This window comes from Myodes glareolus, chromosome 17, assembly GCF_982192425.1.
Source record: "Myodes glareolus chromosome 17, mMyoGla1.1, whole genome shotgun sequence".
Classification (NCBI taxonomy): Eukaryota; Metazoa; Chordata; class Mammalia; order Rodentia; family Cricetidae; genus Myodes; species Myodes glareolus.
This window is the reverse complement of record NC_142042.1, coordinates 51414554-51430732: the sequence shown is the minus strand read 5'-3', so window position 1 is coordinate 51430732 and position 16179 is coordinate 51414554.

Below are 16179 nucleotides of genomic sequence, written 5' to 3'. Positions count from 1 at the left end.
TACTGGGGTCCTACTTAGGAAATGGCCTCCTGTGCCTATATCTGTAGACTACTTCCCACTTTCTCTTCTATCAGGTTCAAAGTGGACAGATTGATGTTGATGTCTTTAATCCATTTGGACTTGAGTTTTGTGCATGGTGATAGATATGGATCTATTTTCATTCTTCTACAGGTTGACATCCAGTTATGCCAGCACCATTTGTTAAAGACGCTTTCCTTCTTCCATTGTATACCTTTAGCTCCCTTGTCAAAAATTAGGTGTTCATAGGTTTGAGGGTTAGTATCTGGGTCTTCTATTTGATTCCATAGGTCGACTTCTCTGTTCTTATGCCAATACCAAGCTGTTTTCAATACTGTAGCTCTGTAATAGAGTTTGAAGTCAGGGATAGTAATGCCTCCAGAAGTTCTTTTATTGTATAAGATTGTTTTGGCTATCCTGGGTTTTTTGTTTTGCCATATAAACTTGATTATTGTTCTCTCAAGGTCTGTGAAGAAGTTTGATGGGATTTTGATGAGGATTGCATTGAATCTATAGATTGCTTTCGGTAGAATTGCCATTTTTACTATGTTGATTCTCCCAATCCAAGAGCAGGGGAGGTCTTTCCATTTTCTGGTATCCTCCTCAATTTCTCTTTTCAAAGGCTTAAAGTTCTTGTCAAATAGGTCTTTCACATCCTTGGTTAGAGTAACCTCAAGATATTTTATGCTATTTGTGGCTATCATGAAAGGTGATGTTTCTCTGATTTCCCTCTCTGCTTCTTTATCCTTTGTGTATAGGAGTGCCACTGATTTTTTGGAGTTGATCTTGTATCCTGCCACGTTACTAAAGGTGTTTATCAGCTGTAGGAGTTCTTTGGTAGAGTTTTTGTGGTCGCTTATGTACACTATCATATCGTCAGCAAATAACGAAAGTTTAACTTCATCCTTTCCAATACGAATCCCCTTGATCTCCTTATGTTGTCTTATTGCTATTGCTAGAACTTCAAGCACTATATTGAAGAGGTATGGAGAGAGTGGACAGCCTTGTCGTGTTCCTGATTTTAGTGGAAAGGCTTTGATTTTCTCTCCATTCAATTTGATGTTAGCTGTCGGCTTGCTGTATATTGCTTTTATTATATTTAGGTATGATCCTTGTATCCCCAGTCTCTCCAACACCTTTATCATAAATGGGTGTTGAATTTTGTCAAATGCTTTTTCAGCATCCAATGAAATGATCATATGGTTTTTTTCTTTCAGTTTATTTGTATGATGGATTACATTGATAGATTTGCGTATGTTGAACCATCCCTGCATCTCTGGGATGAAGCCTACTTGATCATAATGGATAATTTTTCTAATGTGTTCTTGGATTCGGTTTGCCAGTATTTTATTGAGAATTTTCGCATCGATGTTCATGAGTGAGATTGGCCTGTAATTCTCTTTCTTGGTTGTGTCTTTGTGTGGTTTTGGTATTAGGGCGACTGTAGCTTCATAAAAGGAGTTTGGCAGTGACTTTTCTTTTTCTATATTGTGGAATACATTAAGGAGTATAGGTATTAGCTCCTCCTGGAAGTTCTGGTAGAATTCTGCATTGAAACCATCTGGTCCTGGGCTTTTTTTGGTAGGGAGATTTTTGATAACAGCTTCTAGTTCTTCACGACTAACAGGTCTATTTGGATTGTTCACCTGGTCTTGGTTCAACTTTGATATATGGTACTTATCTAAAAAAATGTCCATTTCTTTTACATTTTCCAACTTTGTGGCATATAAACTTTCGTAGTAAGATCTAATGATTCTCTGAATTTCCTCTGTGTCTGTGGTTATGTCCCCCTTTTCATTTCTGATCCTATTAATTTGCAAGTTCTCTTTCTGCCATTTGATTAGTTTGGATAGGGGTTTGTCAATCTTGTTAATTTTCTCCAAGAACCAGCTTTTTGCTTCATTGATTCTTTGAATTGTTTTCTGTGTTTCTATTTTGTTGATTTCAGCCCTCAGTTTGATTATTTCCAGTCTTCTACTCCTCCTGGGTAAATCAGCTTCTTTTTTTCTAGAGCTTTGAAGTGTGTTGTTAAGTCTCCAATGTGTGCTTTCTCTGTTTTCTTTAATTGGGCACTTAGTGCTATGAACTTTCCTCTTAGCACTGCTTTCATTGTGTCCCATAGGTTTGAATACGTTGTGTCTTTGTTTTCATTATATTCAAGGAAGACTTTAATTTCTTTCTTTATTTCTTCTTTGACCCAGGGGTGATTTAGTAGTTGACTGTTCAACTTCCATGAGTTTGTTGGCTTCCTGGGGGTACGATTGTTGTTGAATTCTAATTTTAATCCATGGTGATCTGACAGGACACAGGTGGTTACTAATATTTTTTTGTATCTGTGGAAGTTTGCTTTGTTACCAAGTATGTGGTCAATTTTCGAGAAGGTTCCATGAGCTGCAGAGAAGAAGGTATACTCTTTCCTATTTGGGTGGAGTGTTCTATAGATGTCTGTTAAGTCCATTTGATTCAGTCCCTCCAATAAATCTCTTATTTCTCTGTTTGGTTTCTGTCTGATTGACCTGTCCATTGGTGAGAGAGGAGTGTTGAAGTCTCCTACTATTAGTGTGTGTGGTTTGATGATTGCCTTGAGTTCTAGAAGAGTTTCTTTTACATATGTGGGTGCCTTTATATTAGGGGCATAGATATTCAAGATTGAGACTTCTTCCTGAAGAATTGTTCCTGTTATGAGTATGAAATGTCCATCTCCATCTCTTCTGATTGATTTTAGTTTGAAGTCGATTTTGTTAGATATTCGAATGGCCACACCCGCTTGTTTCTTAGGTCCATTTGCTTGGAAAACCTTTTCCCAACCCTTTACTCTGAGTAGGTGTCTGTCTTTGTGGTTGAGGTGTGTTTCTTGTAGACAGCAGAATGTTGGATCCTGTTTTCGTATCCAATCTCTAAGTCTGTGCCTCTTTATAGGTGAGTTGAGTCCATTGATATTAAGTGATATTAATGACCAGTGATCGATGACTCCGGTCATTTTTTTGGGTAGTAGCGTGTATGTGTTTTCCTTCTTTGAGTTGTGCTTGTGAAGGGTCGCTAGATGTCTGAGTTAATGTAGGCAGTGTTGGGAATGTTGGATTCCTTGGGTTGTGATTTTCCTTCTAGTATTCTCTGTAAGGCTGGATTAGTAGCTACGTATTGTTTAAATGTGTTTTTATCCTGGAATATTTTGTTTTCTCCGTTGATAGTGAACAATAGCTTGGCTGGGTAAAGTAGTCTGGGCTTGCATCCATTGTCTCTTAGTTTCTGCAGTACCTCTATCCAGGACCTTCTGGCTTTCATGGTTTCCATCGAGAAGTCTGGTGTAAGTCTGATAGGTTTACCTTTATAAGTTACTTGACCTTTTTCCTTTGCAGCTCTCAATATCCTTTCTTTAGTCTGAATGCTTTGTGTTTTGATTATATGGCGAGGGGATGTTTTTTTCTGATCCAGTCTATTCGGTGTTCTGTATGCTTCTTGAACCTTCATAGGAATATCGTTCTTTAGGATGGGAAAGTTTTCTTCTATAATTTTGTTGAGTATATTTTCTGGACCTTTGAAATGCAATTCTTCTCCTTCTTCTACTCCTATTATTCTTAGATTTGGTTTTTTTATTGTGTCCCACAGTTCCTGAATGTTTTGTGATGAGAATTTGTTGGATTTGCTGTTTTCTTTGGTCAGAGTGTTTAATTTCTCTATGGTGTCCTCAGAGTCTGAGATTCTTTCTTCTATCTCTTGTATTCTATTGGTTATGCTTGTTTCTGAAGTCTCTGTTCGTTTACCCAGATTTTCCATAGCCAGCCGTCCCTCGGTTTGTGATTTCTTCATTGACTCCATTTCAGTTTTCAAATCTTGAACTGTTTCTATTACCTGTTTGATTGTTTTTTCTTGGTTTCCCAGAATTTCATTTACGGATTTACTCATTTCTTCCATCTTTTTGGTATATTTCTCTTCCATTTCTTTACTCATTTCCTCAATTTTTTTGTTATACTTATCTTCCATTTCTTTACGGCAGATTTTCACCTCCCGTTTAAGTTCCTCTATTATTTTCATAAAGAAGCGCTTAGAGTTGATTTCTTCTATTTCTTCTGGAGTAGGGTGTTCAATTCTTCTAGATTCGAGCTCCCTGAATTCTGGCGATGTCATGTTGCCTTTCAGGTTGTTGGAGGAATTCTTGCATTGGCGCCTGCCAATCTCCTCCACTCTGGATGAAACTCCTCAGCACTTTCTGGATAGAACTCCTCAGCACTCTCTGGGTAGAACTTCACAGCACTCTCTGGATAGAGCTCCTCAGCCCTCTCTGGGAAGAACTCCTCAGCAGGGCAACAGGGCTAGCTAATCCTCCCAGGACCTGGGAGACAAAGGGCCCGCAGCAGTGGGGGGAGGGGAGGGGTCCCTTGGAACACCGAAGACCCTGCCGCAGAAGCTGAGGGGGGAAGGGCTGTGCTCCTTTCCAGGACAGGCAGGCAGGCTGCCCAGGCTAGCACCCACTCAGCTCTCTGGGAAGAGCTCCTCAGCAGTGCCTGCCTAGAACTCTTATAATAAACACATCTGTGGACAAATATATGAATAAATTTATAGATATAAGTGTACAAATATTTATTAATTTTTTATATTTATTATTTTTTCAACTTGTCTGACAATGCTTCTTCTAAAAACCAAAGAAATTCTAAAAAAAACTGCAACACCAGGCATGAACAGTGCTCTTTTGAGTTGTCAGTCAGGGTTGTCCAAGAGAATCACAAAATATTCTATGTTACTGCTATTGCTCTTGGTTGCCACACTCAGAGGAGTAAGGTAAGTCCCTGTTGATGAAGACAGTGTGTAATGGTAAAGTAAAAATGTTGTAGGTCCCCAAGTGGTGGCAGTGGGTAGCATGTCCCAAGAGCAGCCAGTCCCAAGCAGGGACAGTGCAATTCCTCAAGTGATTGCAGCAGACCACGAGTTTCAGGCAAGGGAGCTGCTTGGTGGGTGAGAAACCTTGATGGGGCAGACGGTCCCATGAGGAGAGACAGACAGATGGGCATGTAACAAGACCATGCCATAGGTTTCCAAAGGTGGCTGGTCCCAGGTAGTGAGTAAGCCACATGGTGGATGAGAGACTGAGACATGGATAGGTATGCCATGCATAGTGAGGTTGGATATTTATTTAGTGGGTTATGGAAGGGAAGAAGAAGGGGAGAAAGGAAGTAGGGGGAAGAGCAGAGAGAAACACACACACACACACACACACACACACACAGAGGGGCAGAGAGAGACACAGAGAGGGGGAAGAAAGGGGAGAGTGGAATGAGGCAGAAGCTGCCTCTTTGGGGGAGAAGGCTCAGGCTGGAAGCTGAAGACCAACTTGCCTAGGCAGATAGGGGAGGGAGTGGGCATGGTTTGTCTCTTAAAGGGACAGGACAGATCATTATATTACCATCTATTTTTTTTATAATAAAAAGGTGGGAGTTTAGGCACAACAGATTAAAGAAATTGGGGTGGCAGATTCTCAAGACTGCTTTCTGCTTATTTGTGGGTGTTGTCATGGGGGGACCCTGAGAAAGCTGGGTGCTGATCACATCCTGGCATAGCTGGTCTGTTTTATCCTGTCTGGTGTTTGTGGTATGGAAATGTCTGGTATCTCTAACACCTGTTTAAGGTATTGGCATAACAGAGGATAAAAGTTAAGTTTAGGAAAAAATTTTAGGATCAGAGAATTGAGGGGGTGTATCTGACCTGCTTAAGGTGCACCCTTTAATTTAGCTCCCTGGAACTCACAAGAATTTTTTGGGTTTGTGAAAACAGAAGTTTTAGACATATGCATTGTATAAACAGTGGCATATTTATGTCATAATCATTGTGCAGATATTTTTGCACAATGAAACATATTTGTAAGACTATGTGTCTTACAATACACAATCAGTGTGAGAGACTGATTTGATAACTTGTATTTGTCCTCACACCTTTATAACTTGTAGATCTTGTATTTGTATTTTACTGAAATTTGTTTGTTGAGGTTGTCCTTTTAAACTGGCAAACCTCTCAGCTGTTAAACTGCATTAGAGATCTTTGAGAAGGATAAAATTTTACTTGAGTTATTGATTAAAAATAATCAGAGAAATTACTTGTTGGGCACCTAGAGTTACTCTTCAGTATCCTCCATGGGTGCTGAAGGTCTTATTTGCCTTTACGGTTTAGCACAGGGCCTGCTAGGCTCCAGAAGATCCTGTGGGCTAAGAAATCTGTAGGAAGACAAGCCTACCTTGATTTGAGCAGCTAGGCTGTCGATTCCTGTGATTCTTTCTATGTGTGGAGATCTTCAGTTTAGATGAAATGCAGTTTTTCCCAGTGGTCAGTGCTTGGGAGTTGAAGTGAATTGCGGATGGATGTTGTTCTATGCCCATTTGTCTTCTGTCTTCTTTGGAGGAAATAGCATGATGCTGCTAGGAGCCAACCTGTCTCTTTTTGTTATGAAAAGTTTTTTTATATAATTAAATACTTAAATGCCATATCCCCCAGATCTTTGAGCAGTTGAGGTCTGTTTATCAGGTGTAACTACAGTATAGAATCTGAGCTTGACTGTACTGGCTCAGATTCTATACTGTAGTTACACTGTACTGTAACAGGTAAGATTTACACTAGTAAAAAGGAAGAAAGAAGAAAAACCTGCTTGCAATAGGTTAACAGCAGAACTGATAATAGTAACAAACATCTTAATATATTTTAAATGAGGGTTGGATTAAATATAAAGTTTTTTTGTAAGAGATTTAAAGTACAAACCAGTTTAAAACACGAGGCTTGTGCTTTGTAGTCTGGAATGACATTCAATGAGTGGGCAATTATAATATTTAACAGTAAACATAGAAGCATTTAAGTTACATGTATGAACACATATATATATATAGAGTAAACATAAATTGGGTAAAGTGGATGCTCTTGGTGAGGCCTACCACTGCACAAAGCAAACATGCAGCAGAGTCAACAATAGAAATTTAGAGACAAAAAACAAGTAAATCTGGGTGCCAGACAGTGCATACCTCAGTAAAGTTGTTGGAACTTGGTCACCTGACCTGGCTATCAGTCAAGATAGCTAACCTGACCTCAGTTAAGATGGTGGTAAGGTCACCTGACATTAACCAAAATGGCAATGGTCGCATGTTGTATGGAAAAGTCACTTAGTTAAGATGGCGGTGAAGTCACATGACCTCAGTTAAGGTGGTGGTAAAATTGCCTGACCTCAGTCAATTTTGGCAGCAGTCAATGGCAGCAGTCACATGTTGTAAGGAAAAGCCACAATTTTTGAGCTGCAGGGATTTTAAGTTTAATAATAAGAGAGAACTAGATGCATGATCTGCTTTGTCACTGAGCCACCATGTCACAAGCCGCAGCAGGGAGTAAAAGGCTAGAATTGAAAATTGCTGTCTTTTGGATCCGACCAATCTTGTTGGTGACAGTAGGACAGTTGAAAACTGAAATGGAGGCAATGAAGAAAACACAAACTGAGGGCCAGCTGGATATGGAAAATCCAGGTAAACGAACAGAGACTACAGAATCAAGAATAACCAATAGAATACAAGAGATAGAAGAACAAATCTCAGATTCTGAAGATACCATAGAGAAGCTGGTCAAAGAAAATGCTCTGGTCAAAGAAAACGGCAAATCCAACAAATTCTCTTCACAAAACATTCAGGAAATCTAGGACACAATAAAAAAAAACCAAATCTAAGAATAATAGGGATTGAAGAAGGAGAAGAACTGCAGATCAAAGGCCCAGAAAATATATTCAACAAAATTATAGAAGAAAACTTTCCCAAACTAAAGAACGATATTCCAATGAAGGTTCAAGAAGCATACAGAACACCGAATAGACTGGATCAGAAAAAAACATCCCATCACCATATAATAATCAAAACACAGAACATACAGATTAAAGAAAGAATTTTAAGAGCTGCAAAGGAAAAAGGTCAAGTAACTTATAAAGGTAAACCTATCAGGCTTACACCAGACTTCTCTATGGAAACCATGAAAGCCAGAAGATCCTGGATAGAGGTACTGCAGAAACTAAGAGACCATGGATGCAAACCCAGACTACTATACCCAGCCAAGCTATCATTCACTATAAATGGAGAAAACAAAATATTCCAGGATAAGAACAAATTTAAACAATTCATGGCCACAAACCCAGCCTTACAGAAAGTAATAGAAGGAAAATCACATCACAACCCAAGGAATCCAACATTGCCAATACTGCCTACAATAACTCAGACATCTAGTGACCCTTCACGAGCTTAACTCAAAGAAGAGACACATACAAACTCTATTAAACAAACAAACAAAAAATAATAATAACTGGAGTCAACAACCACTGGTCATTAATATCACTTGATATTAATGGACTCAATTCACCTATAAAAAGGCACAGACTAAGAGATTGGATACGAAAACAGGATCCAACATTCTGCTGTTTACAAGAAACACACCTAAAAAACAAAGACAGACATCTACTCAGAGTAAAGGGTTGAGAAAAAGTTTTTCAAGCAAATGGACCTACAAAACAAGCAGGTTTAGCCATTCTAATTTCCAACAAAATTGACTTCAAACTAAAATCAATCAGAAGAGATGGAGACAGACATTTTATACTCATAACAGGAACAATTAATCAGGAGGAAGTCTCAATCCTAAATATCTATGACCCTAATATAAAGCCTCCTACTTATGTAAAAGAAACACATCTAGAACTCAAGGCAGTCATCAATCCACAGACACTAATAGTAGGAGACTTCAACACTCCTCTCTCACCAATGGACAGGTCAATCAGACAGAAACCTAGCAGAGAAATAAGAGATTATTGGAGGTATTGAATCAATGGACTTAACAGATATCTATAGAACATTCCACCCAAATAGGAAAGAATATACCTTCTTCTCTGCTGCTCATGGAACCTTCTCGAAAATTGACCACATACTGGGTAACAAAGCAAACTACCATAGATACAAAAAAATATTACTAACCACCTGTGTCTTGTCAGACCACCATGGTTTAAAGTTAGAATTCAACAACAGTGCTACCCCCAGGAAGCCAACAAATTCATGGAAGTTGAACAGTCAACTACTGAATCACCCCTTGGTAAATTAAGAAATAAAGAAAGAAATTAAACTCTTCTTTGAATTTAATGAAAATAAAGACACAACATACTCAAACCTATGGGACACTATGAAAGCAGTGCTAAGAGGAAAGTTCATAGCACTAAGTGCCCAATTAAAGAAAACGGAGAAAGCACACATTGGAGACTTAACAACACACTTGAAAACTCTAGAAAAAAAGAAGCTGATACACCCAGGGGGTCTAGAAGACTGGAAATAATCAAATGGATGGCTGAAATCAACAAAATAGAAACACAAAAAACAATCCAAAGAATCAATGAATCAAAAAGCTGGTTCTTGGAGAAAATCAACAAGATTGACAAACCCCTATCCAAATTAATCAAACGGCAGAGAGAGAACATGCAAATTAATAAGATCAGAAATGAAAAGGGGGACATAACTACAGATACAGAGGAAATTCAGAGAATCATTAGATCTTACTACGAAAATTTATATGCCACAAAATTGGAAAATATAAAAGAAATGTACAGTTTTTTAGATAAGTACCATATACCAAAGTTGAACCAAGACCAGATGAACAATCCAAATAGACCTGTCAGTCGTGAAGAATTAGAAGCTGTTATCAAAAATCTCCCTACCAAAAAAGTCCTGGACCGGATGGTTTCAATGCAGAATTCTACCAGAACTTCCAGGAAGAGCTAATACCTATACTCCTTAATGTATTTCACAATATAGAAACAGAAGAATCATTGCCAATCTCTTTTTATGAAGCTACGGTTACTCTGATACCAAAACCACACAAAGACACAACCAAGAAAGAGAATTACAGACCAATTTCACTCATGAACATTGATGCAAAAATTCTCAATAAAATACTGGCAAACCGAATCCAAGAATACATTAGAAAAATCATCCATTATGATCAAGTGGGCTTCATCCCAGAGATGCAGGTTTGGTTCAACATACGCAAATCTATCAATGTAATCCATCATATAAATAACCTGAAAGAAAAAAACCATATGAGCATTTCATTGGATGTTGAAAAAGCATTTGACAAAATTCAACACCCCTTTATGATAAGGGTGTTGGAGAGATTGGGTTTACGAAGATCATACCTGAATATAATAAAAGCAATATATAGCAAGCCGACAGCTAACATCAAATTGAACAAAGAGAAACTCAAAGCCATTCCACTAAAATCAGGAACACGACAAGGCTGTCCATTCTCTCCATATCTCTTCAATATAGTGCTTGAAGTTCTAGCAATAGCAGTAAGACAACATAAGGGGATCAAGGGGATTCGAATTGGAAAGGATGACGTTAAACTTTCGTTATTTGCTGACGATATGATAGTGTACATAAGCGACCACAAAAACTCTACCAAAGAACTCCTACAGCTGATAAATACCTTTAGTAATGTAGCAGGATACAAGATCAACTCCAAAATATTGGTTGCCCTGCTATACTCAAAGGACAAAGAAGCAGAGATGGAATTCAGAGAAACATCACATTTCATGATAGCCACAAATAGCATAAAATATCTTGGGGTTACTCTAACCAAGGAAGTGAAAGACCTATTTGACAAGAACTTTAAGTCCTTGAAGAAAGAAATTGAGGAGGATACCAGAAAATGGAAAGACCTCCCCTGCTCTTGGATTGGGAGAATCAACATAGTAAAAATGGCAATTCTACCAGAAGCAATCTATAGATTCAATGCAATTCCCATCAAAATCCCACCAAACTTCTTCACAGACCTTGAGAGAACAATAATCAAGTTTATATGGCAAAACAAAAAACCCAGGATAGCCAAAACAATCTTATACAATAAAGGAACTTCTGGAGGCATTACTATCCCTGACTTTAAACTCTATTACAGAGCAACAGTGTTGAAAACAGCTTGGTATTGGCATAACAACAGAGAAGTCGACCTATGGAATCGAATAGAAGACCCGGGTATTAACCCACAAACGTATGAACACCTGATTTTTGACAAGGGAGCTAAAGGTATACAATGGAAGAAGGATAGCATCTCTAACAAATGGTGCTGGCATAACTGGATGTCAACCTGTAGATAAATGAAAATAGATCCATATCTATCACCATACACAAAACTCAGGTCCAAATGGATTAAAGACATCAACATTAATCTGACCACTTTGAACCTGATAGAAGAGAAAGTGGGAAGTAGTCTACAAGATATAGGCACAGGAGACCACTTCCTAAGCAGAACCCCAGGAGTGTAGACAATAAAAGAAACAATGAATAAATGGGACCTACTGAAACTGAGAAGCTTCTGTAAAGCAAAGGACACTGTCAGTAAGACCAAAAGGCTGCCTTCTGACTGGGAGAAGATCTTCACAAACCCCTCATCAGACAAAGGTCTGATCTCCAAAATATACAAAGAACTCATGAAACTAGACACTAAAACCCTAAATAACCCAATTAAAAATTGGGGTACTGATCTGAACAGAGAATTCACAACAGATGAACTTTGAATGGCCAGAAGACACTTAAGGTCATGCTCAACCTCCTTAGCGATCAGGGAAATGCAAATCAAAACCACTTTGAGATACCATCTTACACCTGTCAGAATAGCTAAAGTCAAAAACACCAACGATAGCCTATGCTGGAGAGGATGTGGAATGAGGGGAACACTCATCCATTGTTGGTGGGAATGCAAACTTGTGCAGCTACTGTGGAAATCAGTGTGGCAGTTTTTCAGGAAACTGGGAGTCAACCTCCCTCAGGACTCAGCAATTCCACTCTTGGGAATATACCCTAGAGATTCCCTAACATACTACAAAAGCATTTGTTCAACTATGTTCATAGCAGCACTATTTGTAATAGCCAGAACCTGGAAGCAGCCTAGGTGCCCCTCAATAGAAGAATGGTTAAAAAAGGTGTGGAACATATACACATTAGAGTTTTACTCAGAGGTAAAAAACAATGACATCTTGAATTTTGCATGCAAATGGATGGAAATAGAAAATGCTTTTTGAGTGAGGTAAGCCAGACCCAAAAAGAGGAACACGGTATGTATTCACTCATACGTGGATTCTAACCATAATTAGAGGTCTTTGAGCCTATTATTCGTGATCCTAGAGAAGCTAAATAAGAAGATAAAGCTGATGAAGATTATTTAGCTATCCGCCAGGAGGTAGGAAATAGACAAGAGTCCCAGGTAACCTCGGGTGCATGGGGGGGTGGAAGGGTTGTTGGAAGGGGAGAGGGTTAGAGAGAAGGGAGTAGGGGAGGAATGGGGAAAGTTCGGTGGACCGGGATGGGGGGGAGGTAAGAAGGATGAATATGGGATCAGGGAAGAATATATTTCAACTAAGGGAGTCATTTTAGGGTTTACAGGAGACTTGATTATATATGGGATTCCAAGTCCAAGGAGAGATCCCCAGATTGTTCTCTGGACAGAGGAGAGGGTGCCTGAACCGGCCGTGGCCCATAACCATACTGATGTATATTTTACTTATCACCATAGATCCTTCATCTGGCGATGGATGGCGATACAGACGGAGACCCACATTGGAGCTCCGAACTGAGCCCCCGAAGGTCCAAATGAGGAGCAGAAGGACGAAAAAAATGAAAAAGGAAATAAGGACTGCGAGGGATGCTATCACCCAATGATACAAGGGGACGGATCTAATGAGAGCTTACCAAGGCCATTGGGACTGGGACTGAACGAGGAAGTGATTCAACCAGATTCTCTGAATGTGGCCGGATTCTCTGAATGTGGCTGGCCTGGAGTCTTTCTGAAAAGCCATTGACAATGACACTGGGACTTGTTTCCTCTGCATATACTGGATTTTGCTGATCCAGTCTGTTTGTATAATCACCTTCCTGGACCTGGAGGGAGTGGGGAGGAATTTGAACTTCCCACAGGGCAGGAAAACCTGACTGCCCTTAGGGACGAAGAAGGAGGAGGAGAGGGAGTGGGGGGAGTAGCAGGGTGTTGGGAGGAGGGGCAGAAATGGAAACATTTATAATTTAATAAAATTACTTTCTAAAAAAAAATAAAAATAGTCATTGAAAATAAAAAAAAAACTTTTCCAACCTAAAGAACGATATTCCTATGAAGTTTCAAGAAGCATACAGAACACCGAAAAGACTGGATCAGAAAAAAACATCCCTTCACCATATAATAATCAAAACACAAAACATACAGATTAAAGAAAGAATTTTAAGAGCTGCAAAGGAAAAAGGTCAAGTAACTTTTAAAGGTAAACCTATCAGGCTTACACCGGACTTCTCTATGGAAACCATGAAAGCCAGAAGATCCTGGATAGAGGTACTGCAGAAACTAAGAGACCATGGATGCAAACCCAGACTACTATACCCAGCCAAGCTATCATTCACTATCAACGTTGAAAACAAAATATTCCAGGATAAAAATAAATTTAAACAATTCGTAGCCACAAACCCAGCCTTACAGAAAGTAATAGAAGGAAAATCGCAACCCAAGGAATCCAACATTGCCATCACTGCCGACAATAACCCAGACATTTAGCGACCCTTCACAAACACAACTCAAAGAAGAGAAACACACAAACTCTACTACACACACACACACACACACATGCACACAAAAAATAATAACCGGAATCAACAACCACTGGTCATTAATATCACTTAATATTAATGGTCTCAATTCACCTATAAAAAGGCACAGACTAAGAGGTTGGATACGAAAACAGGATCCAACATTCTGCTGTTTACAAGAAACACACCTCAACCACAAAGATAGACATCTACTCAGAGTAAAGGGCTGGGAAAAGGTTTTTCAAGCAAACGGACCTAAGAAACAAGTGGGTGTGGCCATTCTAATATCTAACAAAACTGACTTCAAACTAAAATCAATCAGAAGAGATGGAGATGGACATTTTATACTCATAACAGGAACAATTATTCAGGAGGACGTCTCAATCCTGAATATCTATGCCCCTAATATAAAAGCACCCACTTATGTAAAAGAAAAATTTTTAGAACTCAAGGCAGTCATCAAACCACACACATTAATAGTAGGAGACTTCAACACACCTCTCTCACCAATGGACAGGTCAACCAAACAGAAACTCAACAGAGAAAGAAGAGAATTACTAGAAGTATTGAATCAATGGACTTAACAGATATCTATAGAACATTCCACCCAAAAAGGAAAGAATATACCTTCTTCTCTGCAGCTCATGGAATCTTCTCAAAAATTGACCACATACTCGGAAACAAAGCAAACTTCCATAGATACAAAAAAATATTAGTAACCACCTGTTTCTTGTCGGATCATAACAGAATAAAGTTAGAATTCAATAACAATTCTAACACCAGAAAGCCTACAAATGTGTGGAAGTTGAACAGTCAACTACTGAATCATCCCTGGGTCAAGGAAGAAATAAGGAAAGAAGTTAAAGTCTTCCTTGAATTTAATGAAAATAAAGACACAGCATACTCAAATCTATGGGACACAATGAAAGCAGTGCTAAGAGGAAAGTTCATAGCACTAAGTGCCCAATTAAAGAAAACGGAGAAAGCACATATTGGAGACTTTACAGCACACCTAAAAGCTCTGGAAAAAAAAGAAGCAGACTCTCCCAGAAGGAGTAGAAGATTGGAAATAATCAAACTGATGGCTCAAATCAACAAAATAGAAACACAGAAAACAATCCAAAAAATCAAGGAAACAAAAAGTTGGTTATTGGAGAAAATCAACAAGATTGACCAACCCCTAGCCAAACTAATCAAACGGCAGAGAGAGAACACCCAAATTAATAAGATCAGAAATGAAAAGGGGGACATAACCACAGACACAGAGGAAATTCAGAGAATCATTAGATCTTACTATGAAAGATTATATGTCACAAAGTTGGAAAATATAAAAGAAATGGACATTTTTTTTAGATAAGTACCATATACTAAAGTTGAACCAAGACCAGGTGAACAATCTAAATAGACCTGTTAGTCGTGAAGAATTAGAAGCTGTTATCAAAAACCTCCCAACCAAAAAAAGCCCAGGGCCAGATGGTTTCAATGCAGAATTCTACCAGAACATTCAAGAAGACCTGATACCTGTACTCCTTAAGGTATTTCACAATATAGAAACAGAAGAGTCATTGCCAAACTCCTTTTATGAAGCTATAGTTACCCTGATACAAAAACCACATAAAGACACAACCAAGAAAGAGAATTACAGTCCAATCTCACTCATGAACATCGATGCAAAAATTATCAACAAAATCCTGGCAAACCGATTCCAAGAACACATTAGAAAAATTATCCATTATGATCAAGTAGGCTTCGTTCCAGAGATGCAGGGCTGGTTCAACATACACAAATCCATCAATGTAATCCATCATATAAATAAACTGAAAGAAAAAACCATATGATCATCTTATTAGATGCTGGAACAGCATTTGACAAAATCCAACATTCCTTTATGATAAAGGTGTTGAAGAGTTTGGGGATACAAGGATCATACCTAAATATAATAAAAGCTATTTACAGCAAGCCGACAGCTAACATCAAACTGAACGGAGAGAAACTCAAAGCCATTCCATTGAAATCAGGAACAAGACAAGGCTGTCCACTCTCCCCATACCTCTTCAATATAGTGCTAGAAGTTCTAGCAATAGGAATACGACAACATAAGGGGATCAAGGGGATTCGAATTGGAAAGGAAGAAGTTAAACTCTCGTTATTTGCAGACGATATGATAGTATACATGAGCGATTCCAAAAACTCTACCAAAGAACTCCTACAGCTGATAAACACCTTTAGTAATGTGGCAGGATACAAGATCAACTCCAAAATATCGGTTGCCCTCCTATTCACAAAGGATAAAGAAGCAGGGAGGGAAATCAGAGACTTCACCTTTCACGATAGCCACAAATAGCATAAAATATTTTGGGATAACTCTGACCAAGGAAGTGAAAGACCTATTTGACAAGAACTTTAAGTCTTTGAAGAAAGAAATTGAGGAGGATACCAGAAAATGGAAAGATCTCCCTTGCTCTTGGATTGGGAGGATCAACATAGTAAAAATCACCTTTCGATTTTTATATTTATTCATTTAACATGAATGTTTAGCGAGGCC